Source organism: Salmo trutta, chromosome 18 (assembly GCF_901001165.1).
Source record: "Salmo trutta chromosome 18, fSalTru1.1, whole genome shotgun sequence".
Lineage (NCBI taxonomy): Eukaryota > Metazoa > Chordata > Actinopteri > Salmoniformes > Salmonidae > Salmo > Salmo trutta.
Genome location: NC_042974.1, coordinates 36,222,921 through 36,247,001, shown reverse-complemented (window position 1 = coordinate 36,247,001; position 24,081 = coordinate 36,222,921). Strand labels below are relative to the sequence as shown.

At 41.2% G+C, this 24,081-nt stretch overlaps 1 protein-coding gene across 2 annotated transcripts in view; it reads right to left on the bottom strand.

Annotated features, from left to right (window-relative positions):
- Positions 1 to 23,175, bottom strand: part of ctbp2a (C-terminal binding protein 2a) — a 122,539-nt gene extending 99,364 nt beyond the window's left edge. For both annotated transcript variants that reach the window (XM_029698479.1, XM_029698482.1), the window contains exon 1: positions 22,892 to 23,175. The gene's annotated coding sequence lies outside the window, so the exon portion shown is untranslated. The remainder of the gene's footprint in view (positions 1 to 22,891) is intronic.
- Between the last annotated feature and the right edge of the window lie 906 nt (positions 23,176 to 24,081).

Sequence of the window (24,081 nt, the reverse complement as noted above, 5' to 3'; positions counted from 1 at the left end):
CAGCCAGACAGACAATGAGAGAGAGAGACAGCCAGACAGACAATGAGAGAGAGAGACAGCCAGACAGACAATGAGAGAGAGAGACAGCCAGACAGACAATGAGAGAGAGAGACAGCCAGACAGACAATGAGAGAGAGAGACAGCCAGACAGACAATGAGAGAGAGAGACAGCCAGACAGACAATGAGAGAGAGAGACAGCCAGACAGACAATGAGAGAGAGAGACAGCCAGACAGACAATGAGAGAGAGAGACAGCCAGACAGACAATGAGAGAGAGAGACAGCCAGACAGACAATGAGAGAGAGAGAGACAGCCAGACAGACAATGAGAGAGAGAGAGACAGCCAGACAGACAATGAGAGAGAGAGACAGCCAGACAGACAATGAGAGAGAGAGAGACAGCCAGACAGACAATGAGAGAGAGAGAGACAGCCAGACAGACAATGAGAGAGAGAGAGACAGCCAGACAGACAATGAGAGAGAGAGAGACAGCCAGACAGACAATGAGAGAGAGAGAGACAGCCAGACAGACAATGAGAGAGAGAGAGACAGCCAGACAGACAATGAGAGAGAGAGAGACAGCCAGACAGACAATGAGAGAGAGAGACAGCCAGACAGACATGAGAGAGAGAGACAGCCAGACAGACAATGAGAGAGAGAGACAGCCAGACAGACAATGAGAGAGAGAGACAGCCAGACAGACAATGAGAGAGAGAGACAGCCAGACAGACAATGAGAGAGAGAGACAGCCAGACAGACAATGAGAGAGAGAGACAGCCAGACAGACAATGAGAGAGAGAGAGACAGCCAGACAGACAATGAGAGAGAGAGACAGCCAGACAGACAATGAGAGAGAGAGACAGCCAGACAGACAATGAGAGAGAGAGACAGCCAGACAATGAGAGAGAGAGACAGCCAGACAATGAGAGAGAGAGACAGCCAGACAATGAGAGAGAGAGACAGCCAGACAATGAGAGAGAGAGACAGCCAGACAATGAGAGAGAGAGACAGCCAGACAATGAGAGAGAGAGACAGCCAGACAATGAGAGAGAGAGACAGCCAATGACAGACAGCAAATGACAGACAGCAAATGACAGACAGCAAATGACAGACAGCAAATGACAGACAGCCAGACAATGACAGACAGTGAGACATACAGAGAGAGTTGTGGAGCAAAAATAAGAGCTTGCTTTATGACTTGAGATTATATTTAATAGAATAACAATGTTTCCCTCACTCCTCCTCTTTGTGCATAATCAATCAACACACAACTCCTCTCACCTCCATCTCCTCCTACAATAACACTTCCCTTAGCAAACCCACTCACCCAGCCCTGGCAAAGCCTCCATGATGTTGAAAGCAATTGAGTGCTCGTTTAGATTAAAATCACCTGTCATTAAGGAGAGGAGTGGAAATCTACAGAGCAGCATTTTCACAAGGTAGGAGGCCATTACCAGGCCCAGTGGCATGGCATGCTGATCCTCCTACTGTAATAGACTGAGAAGGCTGTAAAAGCCTCCCACTGATGTCTGAGTTCTCCATCTCACAGTGAAGTTGAATCTCAAAATTATTTTCCTTGATCCTTGAATCAGTTTTCCTCCATGCTGGAAACAAGACCACCTCCAACCCCCACACTCCCAAACACAGCACCAGGTCCACTTACCTTGGCAAATAAGTTATCAACAGGCATACAGAACCAGGAATCTGCAGGGAAGTCTATTCCAGGGTTCCCCATTTAGGTGCCCCAAGGGCTAAATTAGTCCCCACCAAGTTTTATTTGTCCCCCCTAAGTTTTCTGAACAAAAGAAATAAAGTGAGTACACCAAACATTAGGAACACCCCCCTCTGAACAGCCTCAGTTCGCATGGGCTCTACAGGGTGTCGAAGGTGTTACACAGTGATGCTGGTCCATGTTGACTCCGATTTTTTATTATTATTATTATTATTTTAAAAAATGCACCTTTATTTAACCAGGTAGGCCAGTTGAGAACAAGTTCTCATTTACAACTGCGAACTGGCCAAGATAAAGCAAAGCAGTTCGACACAAACAACACAGAGTTACACATGGAATAAACAAGCGTACAGTCAATAACACAATAGAAAAAAAAGAAAGTCTATATACAGTGTGTGCAAATGGTGTGAGGAGGTAAGGCAATAAATAGGCCATAGTAGCGGAGTAATTACAATTTAGCAAATTAACACTGGAGTGATAGATGAGCAGATGATGATGATGTGTAAGTAGAAATACTGGTGTGCAAAAGAGCAGAAAAGTAAATAAAAACAATATGGGGATGAGGTAGGTAGATTGGGTGGGCTATTTACAGATGGGCTATGTACAGTCGTAGCCAAAAGTTGAGAATGACACAAATATTCATTTTCACAAAGTCTGCTGCCTCAGTTCGTATGATGGCAATTTGCATATACTCCAGAATGTTATGAAGAGTGATCAGATGAATTGCAATTAATGGCAAAGTCCCTCTTTGCCATGCAAATGAACTGAATCCCCCAAAAAACATTTCCACTACATTTCACAAAAGGACTAGCTGACATCATGTCAGTGATTCTCTCGTTAACACAGGCGTGAGTGTTGACGAAGACAAAGCTGGAGATCCCTCTGTCATGCTGATTGAGTTCGAATAACAGACTGGAAGCTTCAAAAAGAGGGTGGTGCTTGGAATCATTGTTCTTCCTCTGTCAACCATGGTTACCTGCAAGGAAACATGTGCCGTCATGATTGCTTTGCACAAAAAGGGCTTCACAGGCAAGGATATTGCTGCCAGTAAGATTGCACCTAAATCAACCATTTATCGGATCTTCAAGAACTTCAAGGAGAGCGGTTCAATTGTTGTGAAGAAGGCTTCAGAGCGCCCAAGAAAGTCCAGCAAGCACCAGGACCGTCTCCTAAAGTTGATTCAGCTGCGGGATCGGGTCACCACCAGTACAGAGCTTGCTCATGAATGGCAGCAGGCAGGTGTGAGTGCATCTGCACACACAGTGAGGCGAAGACTTTGAGGATGGCCTGGTGTCAAGAAGGGCAGCAAAGAAGCCACTTCTCTCCAGGAAAAACATCAGGGACAGACTGATATTCTGCAAGAAGTACAGGGATTGGACTGCTGAGGACTGGGGTAAAGTCATTTTCTCTGATGAATCCCCTTTCTGATTGTTTGGGGCATCTGGAAAAAAAGCTTGTCCGGAGAAGACAAGGTGAGCGCTACCATCAGTCATGTGTCATGCCAACAGTAAAGCATCCTGAGACCCTTCGTGTGGGGTTGCTTCTCAGCCAAAGGAGTGGGCTCACTCACAATTTTGCCTAAGAACACAGCCATGAATAAAGAATGGTACCAACACATCCTCCGAGAGCAACTTCTCCAAACCATCCAGGAATAGTTTGGTGACGAACAATGCCTTTTCCAGCATGATGGAGCACCTTGCCATAAGGCAAAAGTGATAACTAAGTGGCTCGGCGAACAAAACATCGATATTTTGGGTCCATGGCCAGGAAACTCCCCAGACCGTAATCCCATTGAGAACTTGTGGTCAATTCTCAAGAGGCGGGTGGACAAACAAAAACCCACAAATTCTGACAAACTCCAAGCATTGATTATGCAAGAATGGGCTGCCATCAGTCAGGATGTGGTCCAGAAGTTAATTGACAGCATGCCAGGGCGGATTGCAGAGGTCTTGAAAAGAAGGGTCAACACTGCAAATATTGACTCTTTGCATCAACTTCATGTAATTGTCAATAAAGGCCTTTGACACTTATGAAATGCTTGTAATTATACTTCAGTATTCCATAGTAACATCTGGTAAAACTATCTGAAGACACTGAAGCAGCAAACTTTGTGGAAATTAATATTTGTGTCATTCTCAAAACTTTTGGCCACGACTGTACAGCTGCAGCGATTGGTTAGCTGCTCAGATTGCTGATGTTTAAAGTTAGTGAGGGAAACATAAGTCTCCAGCTTCCGCGATTTTTGCAAATCGTTCCAGTCATTGGCAGCAGAGAACTGGAAGGAAAGGCGGCCAAAGGAGGTGTTGGCTTTGGGGATAACCAGTGAGATATACCTGCTGGAGCGCGTGTTACGGGTGGGTGTTGCTATCGTGACCAGTGAGCTGAGATAAGGCGGAGCTTTACCTAGCATAGATTTATAGATGACCTGGAGCCAGAGGGTCTGGCGACGAATATGTAGCGATGCTTCCCACAGTTGTGTCAAGTTGGCTGGATATCCTTTGGGTTGTGGGCCATTATTGATACACAAAGGAAAATGTTGAGCATGAAAATCCCAGCAGTGTTACAGTTCTTGACACAAACCGGTATGCCTGGCATCTACTACCATACCCTGTTCAAAAGGCACTTACAGCGTTTGTCTTGCCCATTCACCCTCTAAATGGCACACATACACTAGCCATGTCTCAAGGCTTAAAAATCCTTCTTTAACCTGTCTCTTCCCCTTCATCTACACTGATTGAAGTGGATTTTACAAGTCACATCAATAAGGGATCAAAACTTTCACCTGGTCAGTCTGTCATGGAAAGAGCAGGTGTTCCTAATGTTTTGTACACTCAGTGTATAACCATTGTATGAGCATGGTCTCCATGACAACACCCAGTCATTCCATTATCGCTCCAAAAATAACCTGTTATACTTTTCATCATATAATCCCTATATTAGATCAGGGTTTCCCAAACTCCGTCCTGCTTCCACTATCCCTAGCACAGCTGATTCAAATAATCAAACCTTGATGATGAGTTGGTTATTTGAATCAGCTGAGTTTGGGAAACACTGTCTTAGACCACATTATTGCATACCACGGTCACATCTCCTGAACAATAAGTGTAGATGTTTTTATATCTAACCATAAATCAAACGTTATTTAAGGGATACAGCTCCTGGAACAGTAATTTTGAAAAGCTGTGAGTGACATCAGGCTATAAATGTCCTCCCTAAGCAGAAGGGTATATTGTAATTTCACACCAATTAACTCCTCCCCATAATGCATTGCACAATCGCAGGGTAGTCAAACGGTCTCAGAAGACTTCCTATAGTAACTTACTAAAGAGGTTTGTGCTTTTGCCTTTGAGAAATATTTGGTGGATTCAGCTAGAGCTAAATTATATGTTAAAAAAAAGAGTATTAGGATGCAAGGATATTATTAATATTAGGGATGCACGATATATCGGTGAACATATCGGAATAGGCCGATTTTAGATAAAAATGCCAACATCGGCCCAATGTCTAGTTTAACGCTGATGTTATAAACCGATGTCAAAGCTACCTTGCATACCTATATAACGTAGGTACATAACGCAACTATGCCACGTCATATTTTGCGCTACACATGCAACACAGCATTCCTAATCTAGCCCACAATGTCTGCTGTGTGGATCGAGCAGTCAATAAGTCGAACAGTCATTTGAAAAAAGAAGAACATTTCAGCGAAAGTGAAACTGGTCGAGCACCGGTACACACTACCAAGTGCACACTTTTTCAGATGTTGCCCTACCGGAGTTACACAGTAATAGCGTCACTGCTATTAGCTTCACGATATGCATACTATGGAACGCCATTTGGGTCTTTGCGTGTCAAAAAAGATACAGTAGCACTGTCAAAGCTGTACAAAAAAAGTCTGCAAACAAGCAAACACCGGCCACGAATGATGTGTTTTCAATACCGCTTGGTAATAAAGCATTATTTGTTTGACCGCAACTTCTGGGATAACTAGCTTTAGCTTGCTACAATGACCAGTAGAAACTGCAGTCATTTTATTATTCTTAGCAATGATTTAGGAATCCTTGTGAGTAAGTATTAGCTAGGTTGTGTCACGCCCTGACCTGAGAGAGACGGTTTGTTTCTCTATGTGGTTAGGTCAGGGTGTGGGGTGGGCATTCTATGGTGTCTATTTCTTTGTGTTGAGCTGAGTATGGTTCCTAATCAGAGGCAGCTGTCTATCGTTGTCTCTGATTAGGAATCATACTTAGGCAGCCTTTCCCCACCTGTAGTTGTGGGATCTTATTTTTGTACTGCTTGTTAAGCATGCAAGACGTGACGGTCGTTATCATTGTTTCTTATTTTGTGTTTAGTGTTCTGATTTAAAATAAATACAAGGATGAACACTTACCACGCTGCACCTTGGTCTACTCCTTTTGACGATCGTGACAGGTTGCCACTTGTTCGCATACTGAAATTGAACTTCAGTTCATGAAAATAAATAGCTAGCCAGCTACTTAACCCTGTTGCCCAAAGCTAATGTTATAAGCAGCCAGCTAGCTTCATCTGGCTAGTGCGGGTCGACCGGACCGGGGTACATGTGGTGAAGCTAGCCACAATAAGGATTAGCAACAACAGTGGACTTTGCGGTTAGCCTTCAAAATATCAGTATGCCATTGACAGTGATGCAAATGAATACAAATAGTAGAACTATGCCATACTTTTATTTTGAAGGCTAACTGCAAAGTCCACTATTGTGGCTAATCCTTATTGTGGCAAGCTTCACATAGCTGGGTCCGACCACCATTAATCAAATAAGAACTGTCTTATAAATTAGGGTTATTTTAGATGATGACACCTAGCTTTATAGTTAGCTCGCTAACTATTGCTACTGAAACAGATGATGTCGTTTTGCTATGTTTTTGGGGAAGAACATTGTTTGCATCCATGAGCTAGCTAGCTTTTTTTATGACCAGCACTGTAGGTGCGGGAGACAACTTTACCAGCATCATGGCATATGTATCGATGAATCCTTGTGACTTATGAAATACGAGTGATAGCTTAATCAATTTGTAATAACTACGTCAAAAATTAATGAACGCGTTAAATTATTATGTGACGTGCAGTCATATTCAGGTCCTGATTGGTCAAATCGTGTTATTTGACACGTCAAATCGTGTTATTTGACATGCATCTTTTTTGACATGCAAAGACCCAAACGGAGCTCCATAGAAATCCTGGTTGAGAATGAAACGACTGAACAACGAAACAGCACAGCAAGTAAGTGAAAGAAATAGGTTTTGATTATGTTTTACTGGTAATGGAGACATAGGTAAATGCCAACAAAATAACTTTCTGGTCAGTGTGGTGTGTGTGTGTGTAAACTTTTAACAGTTAAGAACAAATTAATATTTACAGTGACGGGCCGGACGATTGCCAATTGTCAAATCAATTTTATTAGTCACATGCGTCGAATAAATCAAATCAAATTTATTTATAAAGCCCTTCTTACATCAGCTGATATCTCAAAGTGCTGTACAAAAACCCAGCCTAAAACCCCAAACAGCAAGCAATGCAGGTGTAGAAGCACGGATACAACCGGTGTAGACCTTACAGTGAAATGCTGACTTACGAGCCCCTAACCAACAATGCAGTTTAAAAATATATAGATAAGAATGAAATAAAAGTAACAAGCAATTAAAGAGCAGCAGTTAAATAACAATAGCGAGACTACAGTTGAAGTCGGAAGTTTACATACACTTAGGTTGGAGTCATTAAAACTCGTTTTTCAACCCCTCCACAAATTTCTTGTTAAAGGAACAAAAGGATTCTGTCAGTCCGTGGTGAGTAATAGCAGTCCTGATGTCCATAAGTTATTTTCGGTCATAAGAGACGGTAGTGGCAACATTATTTACAAAATAAGTAAAAAAATAAGTTACAAACAACGCAAATAAACAAACAAACCAAAAAAAAAAAAATGGTTGGGGACATGTAAAGCGCCTGCCTTCTTCTCCGGGGCCATTTTTCCTTCAATTGTGTGTCGCCCTATGGGACTCCCAATCAAAGCCGGATGTGATACAGCCTGGATTCGAACCAGGGACTGTAGTGATGCCTCTTGCACTGAGATGCAGTGCCTTAGACCGCTGCGTTCATGTGTGTGTGTGTGTGTGTTAACTATTTAACTGTACTCGAACGCTTAAAAGGCCGCTAAAATGTTAAATATCGGTATTGTTGTTTTGGGCAAGGAAAATATTGGATATCGGTACCGGCCAAAAATGTCATATCAGTGCATCACTAATTAATACTTGTAATTGTTTTGCCAGTCAATTGTGTGACTTAAAATGCCTGTCTGCATAGCATCCTATTCAAACATGGATTGACGTTACATGTGTATAATAGACATCAACCTGACAACACATTCAATCATTTGAAGAAAAAAAGTAGTGTTTCATGCATTAAGCCTTCATAACAATGACAAAATATGTCAAATGATCAGTTTATAACAGATTGTTCACAGCATATGTGGCAATCACCCTCTTTTCAGACACCAGCTGTTCATTTAAGTAGATCCTTACATTCACAACCACCATGTCCAGACATGTTTAGTGTGTTACATGCATATTAGGTGTGTTGGAAACATCTGCATCTAAATGCAACTACAAATCACCAGTGCCTGAAATGCACCCAACTACACAAATTCCCAAGTAGAAAATCTGGTGAACAAAGTTTTATTTTAGAGCTGTGCATTACAACAATCAGCCTTCAGTGGATCCAAATTAGTCAAAATACAGTGATCTTAATTTTACGTGAAATAGTGGCACACTGGCACACACGCATCATGTTCACTCTTGACTGTGCCTTCACATTAGAGGTCGACCGATTAATCGGAATGGCCAATTTCAAGTTTTCATAACAACCGGTAATCGGTATTTTTGGACACCGATTTGCACCATTTTTTTGTTTTTGTTTACACCTTTATTTAACTAGGCAAGTCAGTTAAGAACACATTCTTATTTTCAATGACGGCCTAGGAACGGTGGGTTAACTGCCTTGTTCATGGGCAGAACGACAGATTTTTACCTTGTCAGCTCGGGTTATTCAATCTTGCAACCTTATGGTTAACGAGTCCAACGCTCTAACCACCTGCTTTACATTGCACTCCACGAGGAGCCTGCCTGTTACGCGAATGCAGTAAGAAGCCAAGGTAAGTTGCTAGCAAGCATTAAACTTACCTTATAAAAAACAATCAATCATAATCACTAGTTAACTTCACATGGTTGATGATATTACTAGTGTATCTAGCCTGTCCTGCGTTGCATATAATCGATGCGGTGCGCATTCGCGAAAAAGGACTGTCGTTGCTCCAACGTGTACCTAACCATAAACATCGTCTTTCTTAAAATCAATACACAAGTATATATTTTTTAACCTGCATATTTAGTTAATATTACCTGCTAACATGAATTTCTTTTAACTAGGGAAAATGTGTCACCTCTTGCAACAGAGTCAGGGTATATGCAGCAGTTTGGGCTGCCTGGCTCGTTGCGAACTGTGTGAAGACTATTTAAACCTGCATATTTAGCTAAAAGAAATCCAGGTTAGCAGGCAATATTAACCAGGTAAAATTGTGTCACTTCTCTTGCGATCATTGCACGCAGAGTCAGGGTATATGCAACAGTTTGGGCCGCCTAGCTCGTTGCAAACTAATTTGACATAATTTTACGTAATTATGACATAACATTGAAGGTTGTGCAATGTAACAGGAATATTTAGAGTTAGGGATGCCACCCGTTAGATAAAATACGGAATGGTTCCGTATTTCACTGAAAGAATAAACGTTTTGTTTTAGAGATGATAGTTTCCGGATTCTACCATATTAATGACCTAAGGCTCGTATTTCTGTGTGTTTATTATATTATAATTAAGTCTATGATTTGATATTTGATAGAGCAGTCTGACTGAGCGGTGGTAGGCACCAGCATGCTCGTAAGCATTTATTCAAACAGCACTTTCGTGCGTTTTGCCAGCAGCTCTTCGCAATGCTTCAAGTATTGCGCTGTTTATGACTTCAAGCCTATCAACTCCCGAGATTAGGCTGGTGTAACCGACGTGTGCGCTAACAGCGTTTCAAACGTCACTCGCTCTGAGACTTCAAGTAGTTGTTCCCCTTGCTCTGCATGGGTAATGCTGCTTCGAGGGTGGCTGTTGTCGATGTGTTCCTGGTTCGAGCGAGGAGAGGGAGGGAAGCTATACTGCTACACTCGCAATCATAAATAGCCTATGAGAACATCCAATAGTCAAAGGTATATGAAATACAAATCGTATAGAGAGAAATAGTCTTATAATTCCTATAATAACTACAACCTAAAACTTCTTACCTGGGAATATTGAAGACTCATGTTAAAAGTAAGCTTTCATATGTTCTCATGTTCTGAGCAAGGAACTTAAACGTTAGCTTTCTTACATGGCACATATTGCACTTTTACTTTCTTCTCCAACACTTTTGAACACTTTTCCAACACAAATTGAACATGTTTCATTATTTATTTGAGGCCAAATTGATTTTATTGATGTATTATATTAAGTTAAAATAAGTGTTCATTCAGTATTGTTGTAATTGTCATTCTTAAAAATAAGTAAAAAATGTATTATATATATATATTTTTTTTTTGTAATCTTTTTTTGTATCTTTTTTTATTATTCTTTTTTATTTATTTTCAAATCGGCCGATTAATCGGTATCGGCTTTTTTCGGGCCTCCAATAATCGGTATCGGTGTTGAAAAATCATAATCGGTCGACCTCTACTTCACATCCACCTGAGATCAGTTCCAACACAGCGACTCCATGGCTCCCCTTCACGCATAACTCTTCATCTCCACCAATAGGCACACATGCCGCAATGGGATGTCATAAATACAAAATCGCTAGTTTGCATTTTTCTGGCATCAGTGATAAATCAAACACCCTGATATTAGCTGCCATGTGCATTGTGATTCTGCATGTGATGCGTCTGCCGGGAGGGGCAAAACACTCCTTTTGTATCCGAATACATAAATGCCAGGGATACATGAGCAGAAGCTCAATCCCCAACAGGGAGGATGGATAGAGGTAGGGAGGGGTGAAAGAGAGAATATGGGAGAAGGAGAGACTGTACACTCTGTTTAGCACACATTTGCTAAGAATAACAGTAGGAATATGTAGGTTAAAGAAAGGCAGACACTTCAATGAAAAGTCAAATTTAGCAACTTTGAAATCAAAACATTCTAATACCACGGGTCCCCAATTACATTCGCCGTGGGCCGATACGTTTGGGGGGCCAGAACTTAGTTATAATTTGTACACTGCAAATTGAACGCTAGAATTTCAAACAGATATAGCATTTGACAAAAACAGAATAATTTCAAACCTTGATTAAATTGAGATATGAGAGCATTTATGAGAGCAAATACTTGGGAACAGATTACCTAAATTAAAATAACTTGGAGATGATTTCGTGGTGATTTTAAAGTCTTATGTCCAACAACAAAAACTATATACAGTACACTGTATATACAATGGCTTCAGAAAGTTTTCACAGCCCTTGACTTTAATTTAAAATGGATACAATGTTGATTTGTCATCACTGGCCTACACACAATACTCCATGTCAAATTGGAATTATGTGTTTCGGAAATTGTACAAATTAATTACAAATGGAAAACTCAAATGTCTTGAATTAATACGTATTCAACCCCTTTGTTAGACAAGCCTAAATAACTGCAGGAGTAAACATTTGCTTAACAAGTCACATAATAAGTTGCAGGGAGTCTGTGTGGAATAATAGTGTTAAACATGATTTTTTAATGACTACCTCATCTCTGTACCCCACACATATTTAAGGTCCCGCAGTTGAGCAGTGAATTTCAAACACAGATTCAACCACAAAGATCAGGGAGGTTTTCCAATGCTCGCAATGAAGGGCCCCTATTAGTAAATGGGTAAAAAAAAAAAAAAAAAACAGACATTGAATAAAATATACCTTTGAGCAAGTTACGAATTACTAGGGTTGGGCGGTATCCAGATGTTCATATAGTCACATCATCCTTCTCTCATACCGGGATTTACGGTATTACCGGTTTAGTACACAAGTGGGCGCCAAAATGTAAAAAGCCCATTGGGAATCTATTACCAGAATGCTAACAAAATTTGCACAAGTAATATCAAATTTGCATGGAGGCTGCTAGCTAAATATGCAAACGAGGTGCAAACAAAAATAAACTAATTGCAAAGACAGACAATCCAGCTCATTAAGTTACACATATATAGGTAGATGCTACCGAATGTCATTTTTGTTGAGTTTGGACATTTACAAGCGAATGTGAACAATGTGTGCAAATGAACAAAGTTTTGACGCATGCAGTACTGGCTCTCCAGGAGCGCGCTGTGTCTGTGTGGAGTCTGGAGCCGCTAGGGCAACAGGCCTGCCTGACCTGATTGGAGAAGAGGAGCAGACGGGTGAGAACGGAGAGGAGAAAAAAACACAAGGAAATCAAGATAACAGTGGCAGCTGTACAAATAACTAATCCAAAAAGGCTTTGCCTCCTCAAGCACAGCAGAAAGCTACACAATATGATGCCAGTCACCTTATTACAATGAAAAAAAAAAAAAAAACGCAACATGCTAAAATTTCAAAGATCACAGTTCATATAATGAAATCACTCAATCGAAATAAATTCATTAGGCTCTAATCTATGGATTTTACATGACTGGGAATAAAGATTGGTCACAGATATGTCTTTGTCTCGGGCCTAACAACACCTGTGACAATATATCCTCCAAACACCGGCTTCGTGGGCATTATTACTTAAACAAGTGACTGGCTCAACTGTGCTGGGGAACTAAGTAAGCTTCAAAATGTAAAATAATGTGACAGGTGAAATAAGAACACGATCTGCTTTATCGCCCAATGCATTGCACATGTTGACTGCGGGTATTTACTTAAATTGCTACAAATAAGAAAATGTATTTTAAAAACTTTTTTAACTTTTTTTTATATTAAATAGTTTCAACGGTATTGACGGTACTAAAAAGCCATCCCATGGCTATTTCCAAATACCCCGGTATACGGTATACCGCCAAAGCCTACTGATTACACTTTGGATGCTGTCCAAAGATATCGCTTGTAAACCAAAAAGTTATTTTGTTGGCATTTACGTATGTCTCCATTACCAGTAAAACGTAATCAAAACCTATTTCTTTCACTTACTTGCTGTGCTGTTTCGTTGTTCATTTGTTCAGTCGTTTCATTCTCAACCAGGATGTCTGTGGAATGATGTTTGGGTCTTTGCACGTGAAAAAAGATACACGTCAAATAACACGATTTGACTGGTCAACAAGCTTATTTGACACATCAGGACCTGAATATGACTGCACGTCACATAATAATTTAACGCGTTCATAAAAATGTTTACTTAGTTATTACACATTGATTACACTTTCACTCGTATTTCATAAGTCACAGCAATTCATCGATACATATGCCACGATGCTGGTAAAGTTGTCTCGCGCACCTACAGTGCTGGTCATAAAAAAACCTAGCTAGCTCATGGATGCAAACAATGTTCTTCCCAAAAACATAGCAAAACGACATCATCTGTTTCAGTAGCAATAGTTAGCTAGCTAACTATATAGCTAGGTGTCATCATCTAAAATAACCCTAATTTATAAGACAGTTCTTATTTGATTAATGGCGGTCTATGTCTATGTGAAGCTAGCCACAATAAGGATTAGAGATTAGCCACAATAGTGGACTTCGCCGTTAGTCTTCACAATAAAAGTAAGTCATTGAAAGGAGATGCAAATGCATAGAAATAGTCAAATTATGCCATAATTGAATAGATCATGCTAAACGGGGTTGGAATGTTATATAAAAAAAATCAACAAAAGACAATGTTAATTTCACAAAAATCTGTTTTAATCCCACTGTATGTACTATACTTTAGAATTGCATTGGAGCATACTTAGTAGGACGTTGGAAAAAAATAGCTTGGATATTGAGTAGACTGATACCCCATTTCATTGATCCCCTATCCTCAGGTAAAGCCGTACAGTGCAATACGAATGTCAATACACACAATTGGCTGACTCGGGAGGTTATTTCATACAGTCACAGTCCCGCGATAAGAGCTACAAAGCTAATATTTGCCTAAACTCTTCACAGTTGTGTTCTGTGGGTGTCACCAAGTTGACTGATACCCCCCATTTCATTGCTTCACATTCCAACCTTGTTTAACATTATCTAGTCTAAATATGGCATGATTCCACCAATTATAACCTTCTGCATCACTTTCAAATAGGTACTTTTATTTTGAAGGCACCCCCACAAATTCCACTATTGTGCCTAATCCTAGCTTCACAACACATAACCCGGTCAGGTCAAGCCTCACTAGCCAGATGAAGCTAACTGACTGCTTATAACGTTAGCTTTGGGCAACAGGATTAAGTAGCTGGCCAACTATTTATTTTCATGAACTGAAGTTCAATTTCAACAGGCGAACAACAAGTGGCTACCTAGCTAATACTTACTCACAAGGATTCCTAAATCATTGCTAAGAATAGTGAAAATGACTGCAGTTTCTACTGGTTTCTTGCTAGTTGTATTGGTGCAAGCTAGGTACCAAGCTAGAGCAAGCTAGCTACCCCAGAAGTTGCGGTCGAACAAATAATGCTTTATTACCAACACGGTATTGTAAATACGTTGTTCGTGGCCAGTGTTTGCAGACTTTTTTGTACAGCTTTGACAGTGCAACTGATTTTAGTGGTGGTGCTTGTCTTGCACGTGCAAATTCAGAACACACAACATTCTATAATAGAACTGTGTTATTTGACGTGTCAAATTAAAACCTTATTTAACACGTCAAATAGTGTTAAATAAGATCCAAACGGCATTCCATAGTATGTCATGACGCAAATTGCAGTGAAGCAATTACTGTGTAACTCAGGTAGGGTAACATCTGGTAAGATGGCGCCGGAGAAGAAGGCAGACGTTTTACGTGCCCCCAGCCGATTGTGTTTTTTTGTTACTTTTTTTAAAACGTATTTTGTAAATAAATGTTGCTGCTACTGTCTCTATGACCGAAAATAATCTCTAGACATCAGGAATGCGATTACTCACCACGGACTAGCAGAATCCTTTTTTTTCCCCTTTCATGACTGACGAGCCCAACGCGAAGGATATACTGCTTCCTCGGGAACAGGCCCCAATCCCCATGATCTGCGTGAAGAGGAGGCGGAGAAAGAGGGGCCGAAGGTCAGGCTGCCTTCTGAGAATTCGTAGGCGATTGAATAAACCCCCAATTCCCTCCATTCTGCTAGCAAATGTTTAATCTTTGGAGAATAAAATTGCCAAGTTATTGGGAAGATTAAACTACCAACGGGACATTAAAACTGTAACATCTTATGATTCACGGAGTTGTGGCTGAATGACGACAATATCAACATAGAGCTGGCTGGTTATATGATGTACCGGCAGGATGGAACAGAGGCGTCTGGTAAGACAAGGGGCGACGGTCTATGTATTTTTGTAAACAACAGCTGATGCACGATATCTCAGGAAGTCTCGAGCTATTGCTTGTCTGAGGTAGAGTATCTCATGATAAGCTATAGACCACACTACCTACTGAGAGAGTTCTCAACTGTATTCTGTGTAGCTGTTTACATACCACCACAGTCAGAGGCTGGCACTAAGACAGCATTGAATGAGCTGTATTCCACAAAAAGCAAACAAGAAAACGCTCACCCAGAGGCGGCTCTCCCAGTAGCCAGGGACTTTAATGCAGGTAAACTTAAATCCGTTTGACCAAATTTCTATCTGCATGTTAAATATGCAACCAGAGGGGGAAAAAAAACTCTGGACCACCTTTACTCCACACACAGAGACTCATACAAAGCTCTACCTCGCCCTCCATTTGGCAAAATCTGACAATAATTGTATTCTCCTGTTTACAAGCGAAAATTAAAGCAGGAAGCACCAGTGACTAGGTCAATAAAAAAGTGGTCAGAGGAAGCAGATACTAAGCTACAGGACTGTTTTGCTAGCACAGACTGGAATATGTTCCGGGATACACCACATCAGTCATTGGCTTCATCAATAAGTGCATACATGATGTCATCCCCACAGTGACCATACTTACATACCCCAACCAGAAGCCATGGATTACAGGCAGGACCCGCACTGAGCTAAAGGCTAGGGCTGATACTTTCAAGGAGTGGGACCCTAACCCGGAAGCTTATAAGAAATTCTGCTATGCCCTCCAATGAACCATCAAACAGGCAAAGCATCAATACAGGACTAAGATCGAATCGTACTACACCGGCTCTGATGCTCGTCGGATGTGGCAGGGCTTGCAAACCATTACAGAGTACAAAGGGAAGCACAGCCAAGAGCTGCCCAGTGACATGAGCCTACCATACGAGCTAAACTACATCTATGCTCGCTTCGAGGCAAATAACACTGAAACATGCATGGGAGCACCAGCTGTTCTGGAAGACTGTGTGATCCCGCTCTCCGCAGCCAATGTGAGTAAGAGCTTTTAACAGGTCAACATTCACAAGGCCGCAGGGCCAGACAGATTACCAGGACGTGTACTGCGAGCATGCGCTGACTAACTGGCAAGTGTCTTCACTGACATTTTCAACCTCTCCCTGTCCGAGTCTGTAACACCAACATGTTTTAAGCAGACCACCATAGTGCCTGTGCCCAAGAACACTAAGGTAACCTGCCTAAATGACTACTGACCCATAGCACTCACATCTGTAACCATGAAATGCTTTGAAAGGCTGGTCATGGCTCACATCAACACCATCATCCCAGAAACCCACTACAATTTGCATACCGCCCCAACAGATCCACAGATTATAAAATCTCTATTGCACTCCACGCTGCCCTTCCCCACCTGGACAAAATGAACACCTATGTGAGAATGCCATTCATTGACTACAGCTCAGCGTTCAACACCATAGTGCCCTCAAAGCTCATCAATAAGCTAAGGACGCTGGGACTAAACACCTCCCTCTGCAACAGGACCCTGGACTTCCTGAAGGGCCGCCCCCAGGTTGTAAGGATAGGTAACACATCTGCCACACTGATCCTCAACACAGGGGCCCCTCAGGGGTGCGTGCTCAGTCCCCTCCTGTACTCCCTGTTCACGCATGACTGCACAGCCAGGCACGACTCCAACACCATCATTAAATTTGACGATGACATAACAGTGGTAGGACTGATCACCAACAACGATGAGACAGCCTATAGGGAGGAGGTCAGAGACCTGGCAGTGTGGTGCCAGGACAACAACCTCTCCCTTAACATGATCAAGACAAAGGAGAGGATTGTGGACTACAGGAAAAAGAGGACAGAGCACGCCCCCATTCTCATCGACGGGGCTGCAGTGGAGCAGGTTGAGAGCTTCAAGTTCCTTGGTGTCCACATCACCAACAAACTAACATGGTCCAAGCACACCAAGACAGTCGTGAAGAGGGCACGACAAAACCTATTCACCCTCAGGAGACTGAAAAGATTTGGCATGGGTCCTCAGATCCTCAAAAGTTTATACAGCTGCACCGTTGAGAGAGGTTCTCACTCTCTGTAGTCATCTATGCATATTCACTTTAATAACTCTACCTACATGTACATTCTACCCCAACTAACAAGTTCCCCCACATATTGACTCTGTATCGGTACCCCCCCTGTATATAGTCTCGCTATTATTATTTTACTGCTGCTCTTTAGTTACTTTTATCTCTTATTCTTATCCGTAGTTTTTTGCAACTGCATTGTTGGTTAGGAGCTCGTAAGTAAGCATCTCACTGTAAGGTGAAAGCACCGGTACACACTAACGTTACCAAGTGCGCTATTGTTCAGATCAAATTTTATTGTATGTTGTATTCGGCGCATGTGACTAATAACATTTGATTTGAACAATAGCACACTTGGTAACGTTAGTGTGTACCGGTGCTCGACCAGTCGCGAAAGCCAACATCACCCTCGACAGAGAACGGTTGATTGTCAAGGAAAATTTATTCCATTATCTTGGCATTAATGGATTTCGCCTGAGTTGTCTCGCTGAAATGTTCTCTTTCAAATGACTGCTCGATTTGTTGACTGCTCGATCCACACAGCAGACATTTTGGGCTAGGTTAGGAATGCTGTTGCAGGTGTAGCGACAAATTTTACGTGGAGTCATTATGTCATGTACCTACGTTATATACAGTTGAAGTCGGAAGTTAACCTCTTCGCTATAGGGGGCAGTATTTTCATGGCCGGATGAAAAACGCACCCAAATCAAACGGCCTACTACTCAGGCCCAGAGTCGAATATTTGCATAGAATTAGTAGATTTGGATAGAAAACACTCTGGAGTTTCTAAAACTGTTTGAATGATGTCTGTGAGTATAACAGAACTCATATGGCAGGCAAAAACCTGAGAAAAATCCAACCAGGAAGTGGGAAGTCTGAGAATTGTAGTCTTTCAGACCATTTTCTGTTGAAACTACAGTGTCTGTGGGGTCAACTTGCACTTCCTAAGGCTTCCACTAGATGGCAACAGTCTTTACAAAGTTGTTTGAGTCTTCTATGGTGAATTTTGACCGAATAACAGCCGGTTCAAGCAGTGAACTGTCTGAGGTCATGTAGTTACTTCATGCGCGTTCACGCATGGATAGCATTTTTTTTTCTTCGGTAATGAATACACTATTGTCCGGTTGGAATATTAGCAATTGTTTATGTTAAAAACACCATAAGGTTTGATTGGAAACAGCGTTTGACATGTTTCTACAAACGGTAATGGAACTTTTGAGCTTTTCATCTATTGATTTGCGCCCCCGTCTCGTGCCTTTTGGAATAGTGTTCTGGACGCGCCAACAAAACGGACGTATTTGGACATAAATTATGGACTTTATCAAACAAATGAACATTTCTTGTGGAAGTGGGAGTCCTTCCGAGTGCATTCCGCCGATAATCAGCAAAGGTAAGAAAATATTTATAACAGTATTTTAGAGTTTTGACGACGCCGTTGATTGACGGCTAACTGTATAGCGTGCATTGATGGTTGAGCTATGTACTCAGAATATTGAACAATGTGCTTTCTCCATAAAGTTATTTTGAAATCTGACACAGCGGTTGCATTAAGAGGTAGTAAATCTATAATTCTTTAAATAATTGTTATGTATTTTGTCAACGTTTATGATGAGTATTTCTGTAAATGAATGTGCATATTGTGCTCATTCAAAGGAGGTTTGGAGGCTAATCATTTTCTGAACATCACGCGCCAATGTAAAATGCGGTTTTTGGATATAAATATGAACTTGATCGAACAAAACATACATGTATTGTGTAACATGATGTCCTAGGAGTGTCATCTCATGAAGATCGTCAAAGGTTAGTGCTTCATTTTAGCTGGATTTGGGGTTTTTGTGACACATCTCCTTGCTAGGAAAATGGCTGTGTGGCTTTTCTTGTTTAGGTGGCGTCCTAACATAATCTAATGTTTTGCTTTAGCTGTAAAGCCTTTTTGAAATCGGACAACGTGGTTGGATTCAGGAGAAGGGTATCTTTAAAATGGTGTAAAATAGTCATATGTTTCAGAAATTGAAATTATTAGAATTTTGATGTTTTGAATTTTGCGCCCTGCTGTTCCATTGGCTGTTGGCTAGGCGTTCCGCTGGCAGAACGGGATTCCGCTAGCGGAACGTCTAGATGCAAGAAGTTAACATACACCTTAGCCAAATACATTTAAACTCAGTTTTTCACGATTCCTGGCTTCACGATTGGGATGGTGTTCTTCAGCTTGCAAGCCTCCCTCTTTTAACTCCAAACATAACAATGGTCATTATGGCCAAACAGTTCTATTTTCGTTTCATCAGACCAGGGGACATTTCTCCAAAAAGTACCATCTTTGTCCCCATGTCCTGTTGCAAACCGTAGTCTGGCTTTTTTATTGCGGTTTTGGAGTAGTGGCTTCTTCCTTGCTGAGCGGCCTTTCAGGTTATGTTGATATAGGACTCGTTTTACTGTGGATATAGATACTTTTGTACCCGTTTCCTCCAGCATCTACACAGGGTATTTTGCTGTCGTTCTGGGATCGATATGCACTTTTCACACCAGAGTGAGTTAATCTCTAGGAGACAGAACGCGTCTCCTTCCTGAGCGATATGACGGCTGCGTGGTCCCATAGTGTTTATACTTGCGTAGTATTGTTTGTACAGATGAACGTGGTACCTTCAGGCATTTGGAAATTGCTCCCAAGGATCAACCAGACTTGATGAGGTCTACAATTTTCTTTCTGAGGTCTTAGCTGATTACTTTTGATTTTCCCATGATGTCAAGCAAAGAGGCACTGACTTTCAAGGTAGGCCTTTAAATACATCCCCAGGTACACCTCCAATTGACTCAAATTATGTCAATTAGCCTATCAGAAGCTTCTAAAGCCATGACATAATTTTCTGGAATTTTCCAAACTGTTTAAAGGCACAGTCAACTTAGTGTATGTAAACTTCTGACCCACTGGAATTCTGATACAGTGAAATAATATGTCTGCAAACAATTATTGGAAAGATTACTTGTGTCATGCACAAAGTAGATGTCCTAACCAACTTGCAAAAACTCTAGTTTGTTTAACAAGAAATTTGTGGAGTGGTTGAAAAACTGTGTATGTAAACTTCTGAATTCAACTGTATATATATATATATATATATATATATATATATATATATATATATATACACACATACAGTTGCGGAGGTGTCCGCATGGTCCTAAAGTACACCATTGCTTCGATTGGTATCCCATTCCAATGATAAAACTGGGGCTGGGACAAAAATGCAATTTCAGAATGTGGAGGCACCCAAACACACCCCCATCAGACTATTCTTGATTTAATCTTGTGTTTACATATACTAAATAATATATGTGTGAAATTTCTTTTGATTTAGAATAGATCATTATCATGCACCTGTCTCGAAACAGGGGCAGGGGGAAAAATTAATGTCATCTATGCACTTAAATAGCGAATGGAGGATGTTTTTCCCGTGGTTTATTTTCATGCCAGTCAGGTAGGCTATACTCCTGTTGTAAATATAAGCAATGTGCTTAATATTAGGAAAGTTGAGAAATAAATATAGTAGGTCTAGCCTATAGAAAGCTGATAGGATCCCCCTCTTTTTAATAGAGACCATCACTCTGTTTTCTCACACAATTGCATAGCCTATAGAATTGTTGTGCAACATGAGCTCATGGGCTCTTATGAAGTGTGTGATTAGATTTTCAATTTGCATTGATGTCAGAGTAATTAGAGGGATAATAGAGTGCTAAGTACCAGGCAGTTAGCAAGTTTGGTAGGCTTCTAATGACCATCAGCAGCATCAGAGCTTGGAGAAGCCGTGACTAAACGGTCACATGGAATTTGACTGCCTTCAGGACTCGTGACCGCCAGTGTGGCGGTAATACGGTCGCCGCCACAGCCCTAGCCGAGTTACAGTTGACTTAAATCTGCTTGAACATCTATGGCAAGACCTGAAAATGGTTCTCTAGCAATGATCAACAACCAATTTGACAGAGCTTGAAAAATTCTGAAAAGAATAATGGCAAATGTTGCACAACCCAGGTGTGGAACGCTCTTGGAGACTTCCCCAGGGCCGCATATTGCGGAAATCTGCTCTTGACCCACCCTAAAATACTTAAATAGGGCAAGGTAACAGAGGTCTCAAGTTCATTCCAAAGTTTTTCCCCTAGAGAGAAGAGGGCAGCAGGGTCATTAGGGCCTTACTGACAGGGCCTTTTCACCACAGGCTGGCGCCATGACAATGCCCACAGGGAGAGCAGATGTTGGTTACCAGCAGCACATCTGCATACAGCCACAGTCCCCACTCCTTCCACGCCAAAACAAAAGAACCCTCTCCCAAGGACCTTCCTTCCACTTAAGCCTCCAAATTGAAAAAAGGTTATCTTTTCATACCAATCCCCACCAGGCCCTTTAACACGATAATGACAAATTGTGAAGTAGGGGGAATGGAGAGAGACTAGAGCTCCTGTTGCTTTGCACCTATAACAGTAATCATTGTATGAAGAGTCTGAATTCCTTACATGATTAGTTTTCAGTGATTATGTGGGATACTTTTGTATTATCAATGACAAAAGCTGAATCCAGGGGCCTTGGAAGAAGAGATGTGGCCTTCTAAAATCAAACCACCTGCTTTCATCTGTGAAGTATGCAGTAGATGCAAGCTATAAAACTGAGAGACAGAGTGGGAGAGAGAGAGAGAGAGAGAGAGATCTAACTTGTAAACCTCAAGTTAAAGGGCCAATCAGCAGCTGAAACAATAAAGTGGGCTTCCCACCATGGTTCCTGTAAAAAGCTGAGTGATGGGGCTGGAGAAATGTAACCACTCTAAGATTCATAGACAGAGCTATAGATGCAAGGACTCATGATATAAAAAGTATAGTTTTAACCATGTTGAGGTTATACAGTGTTTGTTTATTTTACAAATGGAGTAAAACAAGGTTATATTTTGGTTTCTGATGGGGAACGACAGTTGAACTAAGCTCATGAGGCATGTATAAGTTATATTCTTCAAGAATCAATGGGTGCATATTAATTTATAATCCAAAAATGTATGTAGCAACTTCTGATTGCCCCTTTAAAGTAAAGCTCAACCACTGCAATGGTGACACATCTGTTTTCATGGACTACTGAAATGATTTGATATATTTAACTTCTTTGTATCTAAATAACTTTTTTCTATCCAATCATATAATGTGAAACGTCTAAAACAGACTTCCTCAACGTGTTGAAATTGGCACTGCCAATTAAAATGGAATCCTTCTTCTGTTCTCTCTTATTCACCTATTCTTCTATTAAATCTGTTGGACTTCCAAAGTTGGTTGTTGTGTTGGTATGACTGAGGGTCATAGTTGATTACTTTATTGACAGGACGTAGCCACAATAGCATTATGCCTTTACTAATGCAATTTTTTCCCCTTTCACTAAAGATGTCCTCGGAATAGCCCACCCCACAATTCCCTCCCTAGTCACTCCACTTCTTGATGGCGCAGACACACATGGGCACCAACAAGCGACAAAGATAGCTTTCAAAACTACACTGGTTGAACAACTGAGGTTTTCGAAGTCATTAGAAAATTAGTTCGTCCTACCTCGATTAGATGTTTATTGAGAAGTTCAAACGGTGGCTTTATGCGTCCGAAAATAGCATCATACGCTTTACAAGACCGCTTCCTGTTCGATATTAATGGATCCACCTTTAGATGCCACAAAAACTTAAATCCTAGAGCAACGGGACCGATCTCCGTCGCAGAAATAATTGATTCCTAATGTCGCTTTTTCCTCTAAACTATCCTATGCTTGATTGCGGCACCGTTTGTAAGCTTACACACTCCTTCCTATTATGTCCCTCCTGCAAGAATTGAGAGAGGGGTGTGTATCAGTTTATTTTCCTTTTTTCTCTCGCTTTTTCAATGAGGCGGGGCTTTGGCCCATACAAACCAATGGCGCTTACGCGCGCGCCTCGCCTCCCTTAACACACACTCACACAGGTCAATGGATCACCCATATATCAGATAAGGACAGATACATTTCTAACCAATGTGAACATAAAGACAATGCTCCAAATCTGTTTGATGACATCATCCTTATTGGCCCTCAATCTCAGTGTCATGTGAGGGGCGAGTATGGACATGTCTGCATCCAAGCAGATTAATCAGTGTTAGTATTAATGAATTAGATTAGCGGACATTTATTTCCAAGTCCTGTTGGACTGATCAGATGAATACAAAAGTAGAAGTAGAAGGGGGGTGAACATATCACATAGGCTTAATGTTTTACCAATAACGCAGCTATTGTTATTATCTATGCATAGCCATAATAACCCTACCTACATGTATATATTACTTCAATCACCTCGACATTGACACATTGACTCTGTACCAGTACCACCTGTATATAGCCCCGCTATTGTTATCCACTGCTGCTCTTTAATTATTTGTTATTCTTATCTCTTACTTTTTTAGGTATTTTCTTGAAACTGCATTGTTGGTTAAGGGCTCGTAAGTAAGCATTTCACTGTAAGGTCTACACCTGTTGTATTCGTCGCATGTGACAAATACCATTTGATTTGATTTTGATTTGATTTATTGCCAGAGATTTTGCGCAGAAGTGTTTGTTTTACACTGGAGCCCATGGAAGACTGACTGCTCTCTCCTTTCTCTCTCTCTTATCTGAGTCTAACCTTACCCCAACCCCATACCCACCCAGCAATGGTGTGTTTTCTCTCTACTGTGGTGTGTGTGTGTGTGTGTGTGTGTGTGTGTGTGTGTGTGTGTGTGTG